Source organism: Parasteatoda tepidariorum, chromosome 2 (assembly GCF_043381705.1).
Source record: "Parasteatoda tepidariorum isolate YZ-2023 chromosome 2, CAS_Ptep_4.0, whole genome shotgun sequence".
NCBI lineage: Eukaryota > Metazoa > Arthropoda > Arachnida > Araneae > Theridiidae > Parasteatoda > Parasteatoda tepidariorum.
In genome coordinates, this window is record NC_092205.1 from 51,871,363 (window position 1) to 51,888,721 (window position 17,359).

The following is a 17,359-nucleotide window of genomic DNA, read 5'->3' on the forward strand; positions in this document are numbered from 1 at the left end:
AAGTTGACGGTTGTGAAAATTTACTAAGAACAAGCTCTGATCCAGTTAAGTTCTCAAAGTATATACATTCATACAAACTTATACTTTTATTTATGTATTCAGTAATAGAAAAGAGCCGAAATAGACTACACAGCTCTAAATTTAAGACTGAAAAGTCTAAGTTCTAACACATATAAGTTAACCCAACTAAATTATGATTGAACTAAATCTCGCAAGAAAACGAAGATATAAACAAAACAAAAAAAAGGATAAAAAAGAAAACAGAAAGACAAAAGAAATCTGGAGACTATATATAAATAATATGAGACAGTATATATTTAACGAAAATAGAAAAAACATCTTTATTAAAATAAATAAATATAATTTTAAGGTTTTAAACATGAAACCTCAAAATAAGAAATTAATTGAAACTCAATAAATTATAGTTTCTATGCATTGAAATGACTATTAAATTTTATTTTATTATAACTTTTAAATTATAATTTATAAAAAGATCAAATATTGCTTTGAATTTAATTGCAGACAAATTATTTAAGTTAGGTCTTACAATACAAATTTAGGGTTTATTTTCAAATCGTTAAATATATATATAGTAAATTTAAGGGAATGTTTACAAATTTAAGAATATAGCAAAAAATTAAGAGCCATACTTAAAAAAAAAAATATATGAATTTCAGCTTTTTTGAAGGTGGTATCCCTGTTATGCATTTAAAATTAAATACAAATTACTATGCATAAAACGTAAACGCCAGTTTTGAATAATTGTCCGGATTCTTGACAATATCAATTTGTTATTATTATACACATGTGTCAATTTATTGATATTTGTATATATTTCGTAATTATAATTGATACAGTTATAATACAATTTATACATATGTTCCTATTCGTAATAAAATTAATATGAATGTGTTCAATGTGTATATTCGTAATTTATATAAATATATGTATTTCCAATGCCCACCTGGAGGCATCTGAAGGCCGGTCATACAGGCATCATACAGGCATCTGAAGGGCAGATTTGCTGATCACTCTTTCAGGGACACCATATTAGGTGGGTCAACGTTGCTCCCACAATAAGAACAGATAGTACAGAGAAGGAAAGAACATCCATGCCTTGCCCGGGATTCGAACCCAGAACCTTTCTGATGCAAGGCCAGTTCCCTGACCCCCACACAGGTTGGTCGGCATATTCGTAATATAATTGATACAATTGTAAAATAATTCATACAAATGTAAATATTCGCAAGAAAATTTATACAAATGTGTGTACATTTGAAATATAATTGATACAATTTTGCAAAAATCAATTTATAAAGAAAATCAGAAATTTCGTTACCACCCCTTTTATTTCATATGCGAAAACTCCTGTTTTATTTGCCTTGGGAAATCGATGATGAATATCGTGCCTACTTTTTAATTCTGTTTTCCAATTCACATGGTTAAAGATTTCGTGTTGTCGTGGCTGTGGAATACATGTAAAGACACGCCTCTAGCGACATATTATATGCTTAAACTTTGATCAATCCACAATTTGGGGCGGATTAATATTTGAGAGCGAAAGCAGAATTTGCTCGCATTTTTTTTTTTTTTAGATAAACAGGTAATTATCTATTATAGAATCAGGATAAAACATGGAAATTATTCACTATGATTTGTGTTCGACTATGATTTATTTCAGCATGTAACATAAACAAATTTGGTTTGATTAATTTCGTGATAAGTGTTTATCCAGACGGTCTGATTGCTGTTATTGAATATTGGATGGGGAAAAAATCAAATGATTTTTTTAAGGTGATTATGGTAATTTGTAATCTGAGCAAAATAGAAGAAAATATAGAAAGTTTTGAAATATGCATCGAAATAAAAATAACAAATATTTTTTAGAAGAAAAAAAAACTTATGTTTGGTCAAATGTGTTTTTTTTAATTTTTTTTTAATTTTTTTCCATATGCCCAAGTTTATGAAACTACGAAAATATTTAAATAATTGTAGTTTTACTTCGAATTTAAAAGATTATATAGTAACATTTATGTTTTGTTATGAGCTAACATACTCGATTTCGATATAAAGCGCTATATTGAATTATTTGGTAATTGTTTATTTATTGTAATAGTGGAAAATTAACGTTCAGAAAGAATCGGTAGTGATATATGGGTTAAAAATTTCAAAAACAACAAAGCTTACGCAACTACTAAAATATTACACAATTGTAGACCACTTTTCTAACTTATAACTATCAAAGCCTTGTGTAGCATTGTAACTAAGAGATGAACCCAGAATACAAGGAAACTCGTCTATAAAGGATCAGCAGAAACTAGCCTTAGCGGAGGGCATTTTGATGGAACTAACCAGCATTTGTGTTTCATGGAGAGGAAAACCACGAGAATCTCCAACAGTTATCCCGACGGCAAGGGGATTCCAACTCATGATCCGTTTACCACTGAGAATATTTTACGACAGCACTGTGATCAATGCTCACCGGGATCAGAGTTCGTACTAGTCACCGCAGATTCGAATCTGGGTCACCTCATTGAGAGCCGAACGCTCTATCCCGTGAGCCACCGCGGCTCTTAAATTAAAAATAAATTAACTCTTACAACACTCTGAAATGCAATACCAGAACGTTTTGAAACGTCATAACATACAAAACATATTTTTAGGTGCCAGAAGCAAAGGCATTTCTTACTTATACTTATTAAAATGGAATAGGTACTTAAACTAAATAAACGGCTCTCTTCTTAAAATCAAAGCTTTAGAAAATAGCGAAAAGTGCAAATTTTATTATCTTAGAAGAAAGAAATACGATCGAAAATTTATCTTAACAATCTAACTAATTAAATTTAATTAATATCTTAAATTATTTTCAATTATCACACGGAAAAAATATTCTTAATTTTTAGCTTTTTCATACACATCGTTGGATATTGTATTTCTAACCAATTTAATTATTAAACAAAATCCCAAAGACTCAAATGATAAGATATTTACACCCCATAAGAGTGTCCGAAAGATAACTAGAATAAAAAATTTTATTTTTCTTAAAATTCGTCGAATTAAAAAATTTCAATTAAAGAGGATGAAAACTTTATTTTATCTAGACAATCGCTATGTGAAAGCATAGAAACACAAAAAAATTATACGAGTTATTTCTTAAGCGTTAAAATTGTGCCAAATATTGTGCAACATGTTGGACGCTGGGTCTCAATAGATTAAATTCAATTGTGAAACTTTGTGATAAGCCACTTACTTATTTTATTCAAATCAAAATAAAAGCTACGTCGTTTGCTTTATTCAAAACTTGCCTTGTGATATTTAAATTCAAAATTTTATTTCAGGCGAGTCATCATACTTTGCTTTGATTTTCAAACGAGAATTTCTTTTAATATAGTAACAAATTTAAAGAGAAAAACGACCCAATAAATAAGTTTCTCAATCCTATTGCCTTGTCAAAAACAGATTCGTTTTTTATTCTCTACTAGCGATTATCACTGATATTATACCGCTTCTTTCATATTTTCCGCCCAACTTAAACGTGATGATGAAGTCCAGGCTTTCAATTCCTTGCCGAAGAAATTGAAGAGAAAAAAAAGAAAACAAAAGAGAGTTGAAAAAAAAACTAGAAACAATAAAGGAAAATCACCTTAAGATCTTCAAAAAGGAAACTGCATCAAGATGAAAAGTTTGGAAATAATAAAGTAAGTTTTTGCAACGAAAAAAAAAGAAAGAAAAGAAAATGTTAAAATAAAAAAGATATTTTTTCAGGAACTCAATTTTATACTCATTCGTTATTTGAGAAAAAAAAAACCTAATATTTTTCTTTTTCTTTCTTTCATGAAGGAAAGAAAAAAATGAGTGAATATTAAAAGTTTTAATTAGCTAATATTTTTGGTATTTAAGGTTTAACAAATATTTGTGAATGTAACTTGCTGCAATTTCAAATGGAGTTTTTTTTTTAAATTAATGGGAAATGTAAAGAAAATAAAACATCTCAATGGATATGATTCTTATACCAGAATCTTGTCAAAGGCAGATTAGCTTTCTCCCTTTTGGAAATTTTGAGTTATTAATAATATGCTGAGTTATTAATAATATGTTGGGGTATTAATAATATTAATAATAAATACGATAATTTACGTCTTAACTAAAACATGGTGATGCAGTCCCTGCCTTGAATTTATGCCGCAAAAATATAAATAGATATAGTTTTGAAATAATTAAAATTAAAAAAAAGGAAAAATGAAAGAAAAAAAAAGAAACTCAAGAGAAAAACACAATGCTAAAAAAGAAAATTTATTGAGCTGTTAAGTGTGAAGATAATAAATTATGTTTTCACAGAGGAAAAAGGATTAAAAATAAAGAATTTTTCAGAAATCCAAATTTTAAAATATTAACAATATGGTAAAAAAGAAAATTTATTGAGCAGATAAGTGTAAAGATAATAAATTACGTTTTCTCTGAGGAAAAAGAATTAAAAACAAAGAATTTTTCAGAAATCCAAATTTTAAAATATTAACACGATGGTAGAAAAGAAAATTTATTGAGCTGTTCAGTGTGAAGATAATAAATTAAGTTTTCACAGAGGAAAAAGGATTAAAGATAAAGAATTTTTCCGAAACCCAAATTTTAAAATATTCACACTGAACAGCTCAATAAATTTTCTTTTTTACCATCGTGTTAAGATAATAAATAAAGTTTTCACAGAAGAAAAAGGATTAAGAATAAAGGATTTTTCAGAAACTCAAATTTTAAAATATTAACATGATGGTAGAAAAGAAAATTTATTGAGCTGTTAAGTGTGAAAATAATAAATTATGTTTTCACAGAGGAAAAAGGATTAAAAATAAAGAATTTTTCAGAACCCCAATTTTTAAAATATTAACACGATGGTAGAAAAGAAAATTTATTGAGCTGTTAAGTGTAAAAACAATAAATTAAGTTTTCACAGAGGAAAAAGAATTAAAAATAGTGAAAAAGAATTAAAAATAAAGAGCCTTTCAGAAACCTAAATTTTAAAATATAAAAAAAATGCTGTAAAAGAAAATTTATCGAGCTGATAAGTGTGCAGATGATAAATTAAGTTTCCGCGGGGCAAAAAGAATTAAAAATAAAGAACATTTCAGAAACTCAAATTTCAAAATATAGTTTTGAAAAACAGTAAAATCTTGATACTAGAGAAGAAAATGTATTCAGGTGATAAGTAATGAAGATAATAAAAACTAATTTTTCACAGTCGAAAAAAGAATTAAAAAAAATTTAGGAACCGAAATTTTAAAATAGAGGTTTGAAAAAAAGAAACAAAAAACATGATGTTAGAAAAGCAAATTTATTCAGATGATAAGTGTGAAGATAATAAATTAAATTTTCATAGTGGAGAAAAGTATTGAAAGTAAAATCTTTTCAGAAACTCAAATTTTGCAATAAGGGTTTGAAAATCAGGAAGAAAAAAAACATGATGCTAGAAATTTTTTTTAATCAGATGATAAGTGAGGAGAAAATGAGAATAAAAAGACTTTTCAGAAACCCAAATTTTAAAATAAAACTTTGAGAAACAGTTAAACAACACACAACATGTTTTAATATGAATAATGAAACAAAAACCTTTCGCCATACATTATGAACTCGAAAGAGAAGAAAAAAGCGCTATGGAAAATATTATGATTAAATTGAATAGTTTTATAACTTTATGTTTGTATAATATAGTCGGTAAAATTGAAGAAAACACAAATTCACAAAATTATTTTTTATTACCTTTTGAAAACTACAATCTATAAATTGTAGTTATTTTAAACGAAACGTTCTTTCTTTATAATGTGAATAAATTTTTACAGATTACAGTTAATATTTTTTAAAAAAAATAATATTTTCGTTTTTTTTAAAGAAATATACATCAAAATACATCCATTCAATTTTAAACTCTACAAACTTACATTATTAAGTGAATTTTATTAACTGATTGTTTTTACATTCGAGTATTCATTACAAAGAGGTGGTTTACATTTAAAATATATCTGCATCTAACGAACAACAACTAAATAAAAAAAAATGTCTCAGTAACAATAAACAGTTCATAATGTCGTAATTCAAATCTTTTGAATTACTTTTTTCCAAATTTAATAATCCCTAAGATTTTTGTGTTCCTAAAATTTTAAAACTAATCTAACTTATCTCAGTAGATGCGTAAGTTGAATGCAATACATTTAAAATAAATAAATGCTTTCTTTCGAAATGCTGAAACAAAATTTTAATAAGAAAAACAAATTTTGTTAGAATAATAACTTACATACAAATCTGAGATCTCGTTTAATGAAACCTGAATATAAAGCGAACTAATGATAGTGATTTTTTTTAAAAAGGAAACCAGGAAATTCAAACAGTTACGCAATTTAAAAATAAACTTTTGATATTATACGATTTTTAGAAATAAAACTAGGAAAAAATGGATAATATTTTAAATTGTTCAATCGAATTAAAGTTTAAGTTTTAACTCATATTACAATTATTAGAATGGATTTAAATTTTAAGAAATAAAACAAAAAACAATATTTCTAGCTATTTGCTATCTTGCATGGAATAACATTCTCTAAACATAAATATAAATAAAAAGAACATTACAATGATTTCCTTGTCTGTTATTTGTAAAAATGAAATGCAGTTAAAAAACAATATCATTAATTAAAGAATCACGTATAAATGATGCTATCTGTTTTATTGTTTTACGATCTTCCATTATTTAAGCAAAAATAAATGTTCTATGCCTCATATAAGTCTTCAGATTTATTTAAATTGTGGACTACCATTTTACTAATTCTTTAGAATAAAAGACATCTAATAAACATTATTAGTAATAGTATGTTTTGGAAATCACGAGAAAACAAGCAGCATTAAGTTTAAAAGCAGAATTTCTTTACATTAAAGAATTTATTTGTTATTTTAGCTTTCTTATATGTTATCAAACTTATTTTTTTTAAATCTTAAAAATCTTCATTATTTTTAATGCGTAATAATTTAGGGAAAAACAGAACTTTTATTGTTTTAAGGAGAAAAGAAATCTCGTTTATAATAATATCCCCCAAAATAATAAACGAATAGTTGAAAAATAAAAATAAAATAAATTTTGAAAATAATAATATTTTGACTTTTTCAGCATTATTTACATAATATATTGTTTGTTATTACAGAGATCTGAATGATGTTTTGAAGATATTCGACTATCGAAAATTTTTCGATTATCGAGTCAACTTCCGTGATCAACACCAGACTAAAATGTGTTCACACTAAATTGTGTTCAGACTAAAATGTGTTAAGTTCTCTGCTTAAATTCATAGACTTGATTAGAACATTATAAGAATTCAGGTACCTATCCACTGGAAACTTAGTAGGTTATGAAAAAATGTCAAACAAATTTCTACTTATTTCCAATAGAAATAATCTTAACGAAAATCAACTATTCTCTTAATGAAATTCAACTATTAGGACTTGAAAGAAATATATATAAAGTCAGTTCTTTCGTCGCTTCCCAACAAAGGGAAATTGGCAATATGTTTTGGGTAGAAACTGTAGTTTTAAAGTTATTTCTAAATAAGTAAAAAAAAATTCTAAATTTTTTCACCGAAAGAAATGTTATTATAATTTAGGTACCTAGGAACTTTGTGAATTGTGCGAAATGTGAAATATATTTCATCTTTTTTCTTATTTAAATAATCTTAAAGAAAATCAACTTATCTCTATTAGAATTTAACTTCTGACTGAAAGAAAAATATACTTAAAATAGAAGCTAGTTCTTTTGTCGCTTTTCAACAAAGAAAAACTGGGGCAGAAACTGCAGTTTTAAATAAATTCTTATTTTTAAAAGAATAAAATTTATAAATAATTTTTAAATTTATAAATAATTTTTTCCTCTGAAATTAATGTGTATATAATCATTTCGATTGATTGGTAAGAAAGATTGAGCAGTAAGAAAAGACTATATGACGAGTTGTAAAACCGGGCAAAACATTAGTAAAATTAAATTAACAAATTAATTAATGATGGACTGATCAAGACGATTTTAAATCTTTATCTAGATAATTATTCACCTCCTTTCGATAATATTCCTATTATTTTTAGCTCACCGATTATTTAGCTACCAAATTAAATGGTCAAATTAAAAATACGGTATATTTCATAAAATACGTGTTACTATTGCCAGTAAATGAATCGATAAATAAAAATAATTTTCTGTCAGACATAAGAATAAAAGAAAAATTAGTTAAAATAAGTGGTATACGACCTTTCAGAAACAAAGGGTTAAATAATTGAGCTTCTGAGGGACATAACGTTGCAAAAAATAATGTCTATTGAAACAAAATTCATAGATTCTGTGAAAACTAAACCTATAACCTAAAAGTAACATTAGGTTATTAAAATTAACTTAGATTATTGTAAAATTATAACTTAAATATGTATTATATTATACTTATAAAACATTAGTGGGAACAAATATTAAAATAATTGCTAAAAAATTTTCTTAATAAAATTAAATATTTCTGTCAAAAAAACAATTGTAATGCTTCAGATGACGTATAAATCTTACCTTTTGTTTTTTAAATAAATCTTTGCACTATATTTGTTTTTAAAACTACATGCTTTTTTTTAACCTGTTTCAAATTTGAGAATAAAATTAGATTTTATTTGTTAAAATTTATAAGCCTCGTTAGAATTTATTTAAATCACAAAAAATTCTTCTGAAACTTTCGCATTCACATTTGGCATCTCGGCCGAAGAGTTATGAATCCTTAAGTTAAATTTCGTTTTCCCTAAAATATATATTGTTGCGTAGCTACCACTACAATTATTCAATTCCAATTTACTAGCATTACAAGACATGTTAACACGATCCCATTTAGAGGTACTCTATTTTTTTTCAAGATATATGACGGTTGACATTGCTGGTAGCCTAGCTCCTCAACTACATTACATGTATAAAAAAGTCATTATTCTAAAATTGTAAAAAAAATAATAAATATTTTAGAATCAAAATTTTATAAATGTTAAGTAATCATGCATTTATAAATGTTAAGTAATCATGCCATTTTATCCAACCTTTTTTTCATTAAATGAGAAAGTTCATATCAAAATAGCATGCGATGTAATTTTTAAAAAAAAATTATGACAAGACTTCGGAGCTAAAAGAAAAAAAAAGATGCGATTCATTAAATTTATTCAAAAAGAATTTTTTTAAACAAACAAGAACTTATTTTTCAAGTCAAAACATACCTGTTGCATACAGTAATTAAATACATTATCCCTTTCTGTTTAAGAAGACATTCAACAACAAGTTCAGGCCAATAATAAAAAGGAACAAATGTTCGAATTTTATCTTGGATCAAAGGGTAAAGTTCGAAATAATCGGTGATGTGGGAAGGAATGCCTAAGGGTGTTTAAACTTTTATAGAAACAATGGCATATTCTTCAACAAAAAAGGAAAAGACGTCTGTGGAGGTAAATCTTGATGAAATAAATGACCTTGACACTAAGAATATATGGAACCGGCTTTGAAAGAACAAGGCATACGCCCTTAGTTTACATTGTCTGTACAAACTGTGAAGTTATGCAGCATCCCATTCGCTGCACCCGACAATGTAGTTCTTTTTTTTTTAAAAAAAAAAAAAAAAAAAAAAAAAACATACNTTTTTTTTTTTTTTTTTTTTTTTTTTTTTTTTTTTTTTTTTAAACTAATTGAGATTAGAACGATATAAAAGAATGTTTACTATAATATATTTCTTACCAACTCACACAAACTTTTCTTTAAACATTCTATTTTAAAGTTTGATTTCACAATAAAAGAATTGAAGTACTTTTTCCATATGTAAAATATTTTTATAAATTTAAATAAAACTTCTGATGCACCCAATCTTAAAATTATTTTCCAATTTTTATTTATATATTTTTTTATATAAAGAAGGGAATCTACGTAAAATCGAAATACATTTTGAAGTATTTATGAAAATACCATATAAATAATTATATTTTGATAATTATTCTTTTTTTTGTTTTCGTTGTAATGTATAGAAAATGTTTTGCTTTGTTTGTACGTTGTAGACGGTGTACTTGTAGTAGTATATGGCGTACAAATCTTTCGTTCTTCTTTTTTGTTATAATAAATTAGTTTATCAAATATAAAAACGTAAATACAATAGACTAGTAACTAAAATATTTAAACCGTCTCGATTATCTATAAGTTTAATTATTTATTTATTTATTTTTCCCCTACAAACTTTTATCCTAAATAATACCTTAAATAATTAATACATTTATCAGAGAAAAATTAATAACAAATAAATAAAAGAAGGGTAAACTTTAGGTTTTAATTTTTTTCGATAAAGTGCTAACAAATTCAACAGCAAACCATTTTTTAAATTAAAAAATTATAAACGAACCATTTAAATATTCATCAAACGAAGCCAAATTAAACCAAATAATATAGTATTAATGAATGTAAAAATAAAGAAAACAATTACTCAGTGCCGAATGTATTCCTAATCTCAACTTTATTTTCAGGTAGACAAAAAAAAATTGAACAATTTTGATTTTTTGATTTTTTTTTAAAGACACGAAAAACGCATAGAAAGATTTAACTATAATCAAAAGTAAATTAAAAATTATGTGTTGAAAAGCTTTGTTCATTTTAAATATTTAAAAAATCATTAAAAAGTGTAATAAAAAATGCTTTTTGTAACTTATAAAATTGTTTGTGATTGTAAAATGTTAGTGTTTTTATAACTCCTTACAAAAAAAGTTTATGTTCAGTTTTGAATTACTAAAACCTAAAACCAGTAACAGATTCTAACTTAAGTTCGAAGCAATAAAAATCTTTGTTTGTATCCTAGAAAAGGAGTAAAAAAACATAAAATTGCGTTACCCATGATTATTAAAATTCTGTAAACAATAAATTACGTCGACCTAACTAACGATTTTTTATTACGTTTAAAGTAAAACAAAATATCGTAATAAAAATGTTTTTTTTTTAAAAAGTGATACTTTTTTATTAAGTAAATAATTGGAATGCTTGCGTTAAATGCTATTTTAAAAAAACTTGTTCATCAAATCAACATAAAAGTTCTCGATATTAGAGTCTTAAGTCTCACAGAAATCCATAATCTCTGTACGTAATTGAAAATGTTTAACAAAAAAGGAAAAGAAATCAAACATCAGTGAAATACGTAATTGAAAATGTTTAATAACCTTAAAAAATAAAAACTTTAAAAAAAATAAAAAATTAAAAAAAGGAAAATGCAAGGCATTTGTAATTCAAAGTTCAAGTCAAACATCATTGAAATGATGCAATTACGCGAAATTTTCCATAATAAAATAATCTTCAGTCCATTCTAACCATTATACGTCTATACAATCTAAATTTTTTTAAATATTTTAATCCTATTTACAGACAATTTTTTTTAATAAAACATAAGCATATTTTAAAAATGAAGAAAATAAAATTTTCTTGACAGCGAGCTAACGGTCAATATGAAAATATCACAAATACACAATAATATTTCTCCCGTTTCCTCACTCTTTAAAATACTCAAACCGTTTCGATGATACGAACATATATTTTTTAAAAGAAAAATGCAAAAATTGGCTACATTCTATACTTCGCCAAAATTTTAAAAATAATGACATCTTTTGTTAATTAATAAATTTTTTGCCAATAAAGAATAAAAAAATTTTTGTCAATAAAAATTTTTAATTAATACATTTCGATACCATTCCGCTATTACAAAACGCTAAGCAATTTTTTTGAACTCAATCACTAATGTTAAATTGCGTCGGAAATATAATATTAGATACTAAGTTCCCAAATCTCAAGCAAATTTTTTTTTGTAAAAGTAGTTTAAAAGTTGATAAATAACAATCAAGTTTCCGATGAAAATTGTATTTTTCTTATTATTAATGGAATCGGCGATACGCATTGTTACTTCGTTCCTCGGACTGACATTGTCCTTCAAATCCAAAAAAACAACAACATTGAAGTTGATGTTAAACACGTGTTTGATCTTTCACCTACAATTTCTAGACATGTGTGGATTTTGAAAGCATCAAATCACTTGTTAGGAATGCTAAAATTTATAAAATGGAAAAGGACTTCTGTAATAATGGTCAATAATTTGAATTCTCACACTACAATTTAATCTATTTCCTGATAAATTACACTTTTTTTCGGCCAAATACAATTGTATCGCAACTCCTATATTAGTTACGATCTAACGCCTATACCACTTAACAAAAAATGAAACTGTGCAGAATTACATTTTAATATTGTACGTATCTATTTATTCATCCTCTTTGTTGGAGCAAGTAGATTTGCAACATAACGGATAGTTATTTGCAACATATAGTTCATTTTTTTTTATCAGGATATGGTCATGGGCAATTACACGTTCTTTTTTTCAATCGTGACTCATGAAGTTAATACATTTGTTAAAAATACTAAGTAAATACGTATCTATGGCTGAAAGATATTAAACTGTAAGAAATTCCAGATCAAATTACGGTAAAAAGTACCGGCAATCAGGTCCTAGTACTTTCTACCGTAAAATCCATTTTTACCGAAACATGTCGTGACAGAACAAAAAAAATCTGATATACCGTAATTTTTACAATAATAATAACCTTAAAGTCACTGAATCATTCTAATTAGGTAAATAACACTGTAAAAAATACGGTAAAATATTTTTGGTCAGAAAATGGATTTTACGGTAAGATGAATTCTACGGCCTTAGCACCGGAATTTGTTACAGTGTAGTACCAATAGTGAATACATAAAAAATAATTTTATTCATATTCACAGGAAAATCTGAAAAAATTATAATTTTTAATATTTCTTCGACCGTGATATTGCTTTTATTGTAAAATGTCAACAGAAAAATAAGACAGTGTTCCTTATTTTTTTTTATCAATCTGAAAAAAAAAAACTTTCAAACTTTTATCAGTCTTTTTTTAATGCTAACATTTAATTAAACTATAGTATAATCAGTATTACAAAACTAATGTATTAAATTTTAATTAAAATTGAAAAACGCTGACTAATCTTCAATAAGTGTACAAACAAATCATGTCCTGTATCCATATACAACTGTACAAAGTTAGACTATTTGTGTTGCGTACGTACATATTATATAAAAGTTAAAGCCACTTTTAAATTGCCAAAATTAGAATAATTAGTTCCTTTAAAAACATGTTATCCTTTTCAAAATTTATAATTGTTAGTATTTCCTTATGGTAAAACATTGTATAGAACAGAGAAGAAAAAACAAAAACAAAAAAAAACAACAAAAAAACAGAGATCTTGAACCAAACACTTGAATCAAAAAAAAAAATTTAACACACAATACAAATATTTTTATTGTTGCGGAGGAAGTAGTTGAGACCAACTATAATGTTCTGCTAATTTTTTCCTTTAAAACATTTTATTTTCATGCAAAAAAAAAAAAATCAAGTAAAACATGCGGAATATATATATATATATATATATACAAAAAGCACAAAAAGAAAAAAAGTCAAGAAAATTAAGAAAATCAATAAGTTTTAGTTAACAGCGCATAAGCTGCAAGTAAAGTATATGGAACTCATAAAATAAGTTCAAAAAGTAGAGAAAACATGGAAAAAATTACAGAATGATGGAAAAAGAAGAAAAAAGAAAATTATTTTTAAAGAAAAGGAAATTATTTAAAAAAAAAAGAAAATTATTTAAAAGAAGAAAAAAATTCAATAAAATAATTTAGATAAATTTTGATTTTTCATAATTTTTGATAATTTTGATTTGAAAAATTTTCTTCTCTTCTTTTTTCAATATTCGCATCTAAGTCAAAAACTCTATATAACAGTATGATTATACTCTTCATTTTTTTTTTTAATTCTTTCAATTTTTTACAGCTACAGCCGCTTTGTATGAAGTATAATTGAAAGAAGCTCACGGGGTATTGAAGTTTTACGAAACCGTTAACAACCGTCATTTTACTACGATTTATACATTTTTTCTCGTGACTTGGACCTCACAACTCGTTTTATAGCATGGAAACAACTGTAACATAGCTGTCGTGTTATAAACTTTTTAAGTCAGACAGAATTTTTGGTGGCGGTCCACATCCAATTCTTCCATATCCATCTAAGAATTGCAATTGTAAGTTGGAATTATTATAACTACGCAGGTATTTAATAATTTTTTAAATATTATTAGCACTTTCATATATTCATTTAATTTATGCATAAAAAGAGTCAAATCCTTGCTTTATTTTAAGAAGATTAGTATTTTAGTATTTTAAAAAGATTCGATCTTATGCTTAGTTTTACATGCAATCTATAAAAAGATGTGGCATCATATTAAATGTAATGTATGTACATCAAGAATTTTTCAACAAAAAATAAGCGCCTTTTAAAGCACTTAAAAAATATTTTTAATCACTTTCCAAATAAAGAAAATCATAATTAGGACCGTGCAGTAATGAAAATTATTTTTTTTTCCCTATCGTTTAAAGATTAATTTATCAACATAAAATCAATAAATTCAAAAAACATTTTTAAAAACTTTACATAATCATGATAAAATAACTAGTTTCCGATAAATATTGTAGAGAAAATTGTTAAAATCATGCATTTTTTTGTAATTTTGTAAGACAATCGATACGACAAAGAAAAAAAAATCTCTTTAAAAAAGATAGAAAATTAAGCACTTTTTACAAACCCTGAATAAAAAAGCACCTTTAATGGCTTCTAAAAAACGTAAATCAAAAATAGGCATCTTTAAGCCCTTTTTAAAAATTCCACGTAACCAATTAAAAAAATAAATAATTTTCAATGGAATAATTCACAAAATTTCCCCCCTCGATAAAAACTGATAATAATCTATATCAGGAAAAAAGTTTCTCTGTGAAACGCCCAAGTAGGCAAAAGAGTAAAATATAATATTTAATTTCAAACAGGCGGATAATATGAACAGTTACAGCAGTATCCTGAATGTTTTTCTAAAAGAATAATATAAGTTTAAAGGATTAAAAACAGCGAAAACTACAGAGCTCACGAGGTTTGTGATTAGTTAAAATCGTTATGATAAGAAAATTAGTGGAAGAAAACTTTTACTTGTATGCATATATTACGGGAAAGCATTCCCCGCACTGCTTAAGAGGAGTATTGATTTTCAATACGTATAAGCTATTAAATTAAAAATTCTAAGCAGAATTTTACCATTACGTTAATCTAAACCTAATGTACATACTGAAAAAACCTATTCAAAGATTTAAAATTATGCTAGCATGCGTAAAAATTAAAATTCTAAGACTTTTGATTCTTTGCTAGATCAATTAATAATAGTTCAATTTATTCCCATGAATCAATCGAGAATTTACATACATTTGAAATCAAAGAAAAAAAAAGTATTGAAATAAAGCGTATCCGGAAAAAAGGCATGCTCATTTTTTTAAAGGAATTTATTTTAACATTTAACGACTGCTTAATGTCTTCAAAATATGAAAAGCGAGGGGAATAGTTAATTAAAATTGATTAATTAATTTTAAAAAAAGAGAAAAAAAAAACAAATTAACATTAAAGAGTAAAATTCAAATTAAAAAGATACATTTATGCGATTGCATTCGTACAAAACTGAAATTTCAGGATATCATTTAATAAAAAAATTAGGTTATAAATTTGCATATGATAAATTTGTATTTTATAAAAATATCCTCAATAATATATTGCTAACAAATATTTTTTTAATAAATTAAAGCAAAGAAGATTGATATTTTATCTCTAAGGAGCTATGATTAAAACATAAAAACTAATGTTGAAGTAGTCTTTTTGTAAGGAAACTAACAAGGAAGAAAATATTTTAATTTATTTTTTTAAAAAAGTGATATTTTTGAGTTAAAAATTTCCCATACTGCAAAAAATTAAAATGTTGCGAAAAGCCACAAAAATGTTGGAAAAAAAATCAATAAAAAATTAAAACATAAAGTTTATACAACTTACCACTTTTCAATTTAACTATCCAAACTTATATTTAGTCCAAAAACGAAACCAAAACCATTCGGCCGCATATCGAAAAATCTGGTCACAGCGGCGAGAGCTATTCATAGTCCAGTTCCGATTAACCCTAAAACGGGCGTGACCTTCCCGGATGAAAAACGGGAGTTCCCAAGTTGATCCCGAAATCCGTGGTCAGTCCAGAAAATGCTTCGTTGCACGTATCACTAAGTCGATGGACAGTCGGAGCACTTCTGATTCATCCTCTTGCTAGCAGATTCTGATGGGAGTAGAACAAAACGAAATGTAGCCAAGAGAGAAACTGCGCCACAATTTTGGTGTTATGCCGCCAAACAAACGCCAAACTTCTATTTTTCTTCCAATAATACCCAGTCTGTTTTCAAATACACTTCAGATTTGTTACAGATCTTAAAGAAGGTAGTACAGAGGTGGGAAACAATCAAATAATTGTTGAATTTCTGAAAAGTCGATAGCAAACTAAGGTTGGCTACACTTTTTTTTAAATTAATAAAATCTTAAAGATGAAATGTTAAGCTTTTAAAACTAATATAGCAATTGTAACTTTTTAAAAAAATAGGTATCGTATATTTTCAAATAAGCGGTGTTATGTTTTACTCACTGCAAGTGTTGGTTGCCTTTTTAAAACTTAGTATCTGTATTTCAACCATGAAACTAGATTGTCAATTCACTATTGTTTAAAGTCTCATTTTTTTTTTAGTTATTTTTCATTTTAGACTTAGTTATATAGATGAAATTTATGTTACAATTATTCAAAATCTGAGCAGATAAAAAATTTAGTACCATATATATTTTTTAAAAAAACATTATGCAAGTGAAAATGTTAAGGGAAAATTTTATGAATCAAAATTTCGTTATGCCGTTTAGTACTTTTTTTTTAAATGGAGTGCTTTGACACTTCTAAATATCTGTTTAAAATTACATTTTTCTTAACATTTTCTCTTAAACAAAATAAACTTCTCGTACGGCAGTTTAGTTCGTAATGTAGACTAATTTTCGCATTTTTAAATAATTTTAAATTCGGCACATTTTAACTTTGAAAAAATGCTACTTCTTAAATTTAAAAAAATTTAAAAGAACAATGTTTTTTAGTAAACCTCTTTTGAATAAAACCATTTTGAGTTTTCTTAACACGATTTTTTATGATATAATATATGACCATGTGCTAATTTAAGAACAATTTATTAAAATAAAAAGTTTAACTTTCGAACAAATATACATCATTAATGAGGTTTCATGCTGCACACATCACCCGACCATGATCAAGCTTTCTCCCAATGTTTTCGTAAATCTGTTTACTATTCTTCTTATAACTAAATGC

The 17,359-nt window shown here is 25.8% G+C and overlaps 1 long non-coding RNA gene across 1 annotated transcript in view; it reads right to left on the minus strand.

Annotated features, from left to right (window-relative positions):
* The window catches only part of LOC139425001 (uncharacterized), a 144,237-nt gene extending 127,956 nt beyond the window's left edge, over nucleotides 1-16,281 (minus strand). The window contains exon 1 of the long non-coding RNA XR_011636152.1: nucleotides 16,006-16,281. This is a non-coding gene — a long non-coding RNA (uncharacterized lncRNA). The remainder of the gene's footprint in view (nucleotides 1-16,005) is intronic.
* Nucleotides 16,282-17,359: the final 1,078 nt, after the last annotated feature.